Raw genomic sequence first — 6,650 nt, forward strand, 5'->3', positions numbered from 1 at the left:
CTTGCCACCCTCCCTGATTCTACAACCTGCTGACATAGCCTAAGGACACCTAGTTGTTGACATCTATCCCAGTGCTGAACCCTCAGGATTTCCAGGCCCTCCCAAGCCTCCTGTAGCTAAACTTTCTTTTATGTGTTTTCTCCCTCCCTTTTATGCGTGAGATCCTTGGGTATAAGGACTCTCTCACTTCCATTTGTAATTCCAGCCCTTAAAACAGTACTAGACACATAGTATGCTCTTGATAAATCCTTTTTTATTCACTCCTTCACTTAATAAATATTTGTTGAATTATTTCAAGTGATTTGCTCAGGTAGGTGAGAACTAGACCCCAGTTCTCCTGACTCTTAGGCCAGTGCTAACACTGTTAAACTTCATATCTAAAGCTATAACCTATTTGTTATATTATACTTGAGATAACATATAATGGACCTAACACAATTGTTAAAAATATAATTTCATATTTATCTGACGTCTATAAATTCTATGGGAGATCGTGTTATCATTAAAACCAGGGACATCTGTATAGTAACAATATTTTAAGAAAATATACAGTTTTATTTATTCAGGATCTGTAATGATACTAATAAATCACTTTATGTTTAAAAGAGGGAAAAGGGAAAAATGGAAGCTAGGAGAAGAAAAGAGGTTAGCAAATAGCAAAAAGGGTCAAATAGTTTACTTTTGATGCATAAACCTCAATTTGTAAATGGTTAATCTAAAGCACAAAGTGTTTAAATAACATCTAATGAATAATAGCAACAACTGGAAAGAAAAATCAAGGTCTCTATATAGTAACCAGTGGGCTATGATTTCTCACCCAGGAATAAAAAACATAGAGAAGTTTTAGGTCAATGGCAAAGCCTTTCTGCCTGGCTAGGAAATGCAAATCCTAAGTAATGTATTATAGTTCTAAATTAGAGGCTGCCAAAAAGAGATTCTGCTGCAAAAGGTTCACCTTAGCTGCAGACAAAGCAATGCATCCCTCCTGATATATTAACATAATTAAATAGATAACTGTTCACTAACGTGTTCACCATCACCACTGGCCAGAAGCAAAATACCAAAACACTCATCTAGTCCTTTGAATTTGCTTTCTTTATAACGGCTTATAGGAAATCTGCCAAGAGGACCCTTTCATTTAGACAATTACACTGAAGCATCTGGTTCATACCACTGTGAAGATGCAAGTGAATGGACCTTTTTATTTTAAAACAGACATAGCTCTCAAATACATTTTCAATGTATACAACCCTGAAGCCTTTGCTACATAAAACCCTACTTTGAAGGTTATGTTTGGACTTGGCTTTCCTCTTGAGAAGGGATGAGGACCTAAGGAAAAGGGAGAGAACGGGTTAATAAAATGGAACAAGATGGAGACAGAAACATGAACTTTTTTATGAAATATTCTCATTTTTATAGCCAGACTCAACTACAGCAAACCATCATGTCTAAAAAATGTAGGGAAATCAGTGAGAAGTTCATTTTGTATTGAAATATCCTTCTGTTATTTTAATGATCTGATCTAAAATGAAGTGGCAGGGCCCCACATCACCCTTGGCTTGATGTCAGCAATAGACTCAGTCCAGTCAATCACTGACATGACGGAAACACTGAGCTGCCACTCACCAGCAGGGGGCACTACAGTGGCTTCTTTCTCTAGGCAATACCATTCAAAGTCTGACGATATTTTTAAAAAGCATATTTCAAGAGACTGGAAAGAAATCTGTCATCCTTTTAGACGCATAGCTATCCTGCCATGAAACTACTATGGCATCTTTTTCATATGTGCCTCAGTTACCTATACATGATACCCTTTATACCTTGATGTATTCTCATACCTCAAAAATGGATCAAATCCTTTGCCATCAGCATCCAAAGTAAAAGCCTACTTCTGAATTGGTTCAATGAACATGAACATTGTAACTTCCAAAACTCGAGCCAACCACTGTTTCATTAAGCATTCATTAGCTGTCACTCACCCACACTGATAATTCTAGTGAATCACTTCAATTCAACAGGTATTGACTAAGTTCCTACTATGGGGGAGATACTGTGTAAGAGGTATAAAAATAAAAATAAAACTGTCCCTGTCCTCAAAGTGCTCATATACTACTGGTATGGGAAAACACTTAGAAAAGTCAGTAAATACAAAATATGCACAATATAATGGAGGGATCAGGGAAGAAGTCAAGTCAACAAGCACTTATTAAGCACCAACAATGTACCAGGCACTATGCTAAGCTCTGGGGATTCAAAGAAGGGCAGAAAATTCCTTCTCTCAAAGACCTTATAGTCTAAGGGGGGAGACAACATGAAAATAATCACGTGCAAACAAAATAATAATAAAACAAGATAATTAACAGAGAAAAAGGATGAGCTTTAAGATAGAGGAAAGAGGTTTTTTTAGAAGGTAGAATTTTAGCTGGGACTTGAATAAAGGCAGGGAAACCAGGAAACAGAGATGAGTAGAAAGAGAATTGCAGGCATAGGAGACAGTCAGTGAAAATGCCTGGAGTCTGGGGGCAGCTAGGTGGTGCAGTGGATAGAGCACCGGCCCTGGAGTCAGGAGTACCTGAGTTCAAATCCAGCCTCAGACACTTAACACTTACTAGCTGTGTAACCCTGGGCAAGTCACTTAACCCCAATTGCCTCACTAAAAATTTTAAAAAAAAATTTTTTTTTAAAAGAAAATGCCTGGAGTCTGGAGATGGAGTGTCTTGTGACAGAAATAGCAAAGAGGCCAATGTCACTGGATTACTGAGTTGGGGGTGCAGGGGGAAGTAATGTATAAGAGCACTGAAGAGGGAGGAGGAGGACAGGTAGTAAAAGGCCTTAAAAGTCAGATAGTATTTCATATTTGATATTGGAGATAATAGGGAACTATTGGAGTTTACTGAATGGGGTGGGGGGATAAAGAGAGGGAAGTAACATAGTCAGACCTGTGATTTAGGAAGATTAATTTGACAGCTGTGTGGACTAGAGTAAGGAGAAACTGAAGACAAGGAAGCCTATTAGCAAGCTACTGTAACAGTTTCAGGTACAAGGTGATGAGGGCCTGTACCAAGATGGTGGCAGTGTCAGAGGAAAGAAGGGGGCATATTCAAGAGATGCTATCATAGGTAAAACTCTCAAGACTTGTCAACATATATTAGGGAACAAACAGTGCAAAATCAGAAAAGATTTCATGGGCTTAGCCATGAAGATATGAGTCATACCAGGAGGCAAGAGATCATTCCAAACATGGGAAATATCCTATGTAAAGGCACAAAGAGAGGAGATAGAGGATTCTATAAGGGAATTAAAAAGTTGGCTGATTTAGTGGGACCTTTCATGACCTCTTCTTCTATATACAACCACTTGGTTTTGCTCTCAATTACTCCAAATCATAACTTGGCTAATTCACGACCTTCATTTTTCAAGGATGTTATCCAAATATTACTATTTAAAACACATTCAAGAACATCAGGGATTTGACCTCACATTCCAACTTGGTGAATGCTGTGTTTCTTGGTTTTAGGGCAGATATCAGGTTTTATAAGTCTGACCTCACTACTGTTTTTATGTTCAATTCAATTAAATAAAAATTAAGTAAGCACTTGCTATCTGTTTAAGGCACTATGCTAAGTAATGGGGAAACAAGGTTGTCACTTAATATGAACCCATATTTTTAAAAGCACAATTTATTTAAAAATCATTATTTACCCAAAAATAAACACTTTAAATAATAATCCCATAAAATCATCAAAGATCAAGTGGATTAATGCTTAATGGCAATAAACTTCGTAATTATTAGAGCTCTCCAAAAATGGAATGGACTTCCTGAAGAGATAGTGAATTCTTAAAGTGACTAGTTGTCACAGGTGTTACAGAGATACTGCTGTTTAGGTATGGGGTGGACTAGATGACCTTTAAAGCATTTTCAAACTCTGAGAATCTATGCCTTTAAAAAAATCATCCTGGGAAGAAGTCAGAGAGAGGGCAGCATGGTACCATGGAAAGGACACTGGCTACAGAGAAAGAGAAACTAGTTCCAAATTCTGCCTCTGATGAGTCATTTAACCTCCCTGCACTTCAGTTTCTTCATCTGTAAAATTAAAAGGTTGGGTAAGATGGTCTCTGAGTTCCCTTTCAATTCTAGATCTGTGATCCTCCATTTGCCAGATGATTCTATAGTTCCCCTTTCCTCACCCTTACTAAAAAAAACAAAAAAATCATAGTATCATAGAAGATGAGCACTAAAAGGAAGTTGAGTGATCATCTAATCCAATACCATCCTTTTACAGATGAGGGAACTGGAGTTCAGAGAGGGGAAATAACTGTAACTTGTGATATTTCAAAGACGCAATGGGAAAACAAGGATGGAGATTATATTTAACAGCAAGTATTTAATGGATTACTGTTGCTGTCTGAAGAGACTGATTATTAACCATTGCCTGAAGTAAAAATTAATTTGTGAAAAATGGAACATTTTGTTCTAACATTGAAATTGTAACTATTTTTAGTTTATCACATAGATTAAGTAAAATAAAAGATATTAAATATGATATATTTGCATGTATGTTATACATATATAATATATATACACACTAAAGAGATAACTCCACTGAAGTCCTACATTCTGATGCCTCACCACAACAGGGAAAAGCTGCTGGGTTATTGAAAGCTATAACCATAGACCACAAGTTCTAGCAGGTTGTATCCAGCTGAAAATGCTTCAAGTGAAAGAACCAGCTTAGCTAAATTCTGAAAAACTCATGTCTGGGTTGGCTACTGGGTCATGAAGTTTTTGGCCAGAGCACCTCTCAAAAACCATTGACTTAAATGTACTAGAGTTTGGAGACTGTGTCAATGGAGGAAGTACCCTCCCTAAAGAAATCCCAAATCACTAATTTATTTAAGATATATTGAGAGAGTAATGAAAATTGGGGGGTGGGGGTAGGAGGAAGCAGTACAGTCCAACTCTTCCAACAATAGTCCTAAATTTTAGAGGAAGTTCTTATACCAGCACTTTCAGTTCAGGTTTGATGTTGGGACAAAAGGAGGCCCTTGTGAGTCATTGAACAATCAACAAAAGGAAGTTTAATATGCCCTAACACAGCAAGGATATACAACAAGGCTACAGAGTCACTTAGCTTCTCTGGAAATGGTCCCCATCATCTCCATGGGGAAATGTGTCTTGTTATCAAAACAGGATAGGGTAAAGAACTTGCATGGTCTTCAAAAATCCACCAAGGGGGCAGCTAGGTGGCGCAGTGGATAGAGCACCGGCCCTGGAGTCAGGAGTACCTGAGTTCAAATCCAGCCTCAGACACTTAACACTTAACTAGCTGTGTGACCCTGGGCAAGTCACTTTAACCCCAATTGCCTCACTAAAAAAAAAAAAAAAATCCACCAAGGTCCAGGGTCCTAGATTCCTAGGGGCTGCGATTTTTTATGCCTTTAGATGATTAGGAAGCTACATCAGGGAAGCCAGGGCCAGTTGCTTTGTCTTCTTTTAGATAAAGCTATGTTGTGGGTAGGAGGAAAGAAGTTGTGTCAGGAGAACATTAGTCTTTTCACACTAAGAAAACTCTGGACAGAGTAGTGTTTGGAAATTTGAAGGAAGAACTACACTACGGTGGGTCAAGTTTCCAGTCCAAGATCATAAATTTGACCTATAGGAAAGTGGCCAGGGAAAAAACTGTGGAACAGGACTGGGCTAGGATCACAGACTCAGTTCCCAGAGCCCAAGTTATGCCAGCAGCAAGGGAAGGCCCAGAGCCAATCTTGGATTTAGCTCCCATCCCAGGACTACTGTGTGGGGTCTCTGAGAGGGGACAAGAACAAGAACTCAGCACCAAGAGCCCTGAGCCTAGGGTCATCCAAAATAGATTGTAGTCATAGTCCCCATTCAGGTGTATAAGACAACAATGGGGTGGGGCATCTCCCAGAGGGGCCAGGATCATATAGAGCTTCCAGAGCTCCTAATTTGGCCAGTAAAACTAGGTTTCTCAGAAGAAATTACTGAAAGAATGACTTTTTAAAAAGATAAAGTATTATTATTATGAAGCTAGGGATGCCCAAGACACAAACACAGAGGAAGAGAATTACTCCCAAACACCGACAAGCCAAGCCTCAAGGAAAAACACAGCCTGTCCCAAAGCTCAATTAGAAATCCTAGAAGAAATTGTACAAGGGCTAAAAACTGAGTGTAAGATTATATTATAAATAGAAAGCAATAGAAGGAAGAATTGGAAAAGAAATGAGCTATGAATTGCACCCAAACCCCAAAAGACCTTTGTTTTTCCCTAACAATTATCTTATCTTGGATGCAGACAGTAAATGGGCCTCCTCGCCTTTCTGGAGCTGATGAAAGTGCTTCAGAAAGTGAAATAGTGGGTTCTACACTCCCAAGAGGCCATGGCCCTTTGGGGCTGATCCCAGGGTTGTCAGGCACAGGCCTGGGCAGCATTAGGCCTAGTCAGGCTTCCAGCATCCCTCTCCATGAAATCAGAACTGGAAAGAGCCTTCCTGTGGGTCAGCTGAGAATCCCTGGAATTGCCTACTGTGTACAGGGCCCTGTGATAAGAGAGGTTGAAAATTAGACCCAGTCTGTCCTGTGTTAGCAAGTGGTTGGAATGGGGCAAAAGAAACAAGTGCAGATTAGGAAA

At 39.1% G+C, this 6,650-nt stretch overlaps 1 non-coding gene across 1 annotated transcript; it reads left to right on the forward strand.

Moving 5' to 3' along the window:
* The first annotated feature begins 6,252 nt into the window (after positions 1–6,252).
* LOC122745064 lies at positions 6,253–6,389 on the forward strand. Its single transcript, XR_006355357.1, has one exon. It is a non-coding gene; the product is annotated as a small nucleolar RNA SNORA68 (small nucleolar RNA).
* The last annotated feature ends 261 nt before the right edge of the window (positions 6,390–6,650 follow it).

Source organism: Dromiciops gliroides, chromosome 2 (assembly GCF_019393635.1).
Source record: "Dromiciops gliroides isolate mDroGli1 chromosome 2, mDroGli1.pri, whole genome shotgun sequence".
NCBI classification, from domain to species: domain Eukaryota; kingdom Metazoa; phylum Chordata; class Mammalia; order Microbiotheria; family Microbiotheriidae; genus Dromiciops; species Dromiciops gliroides.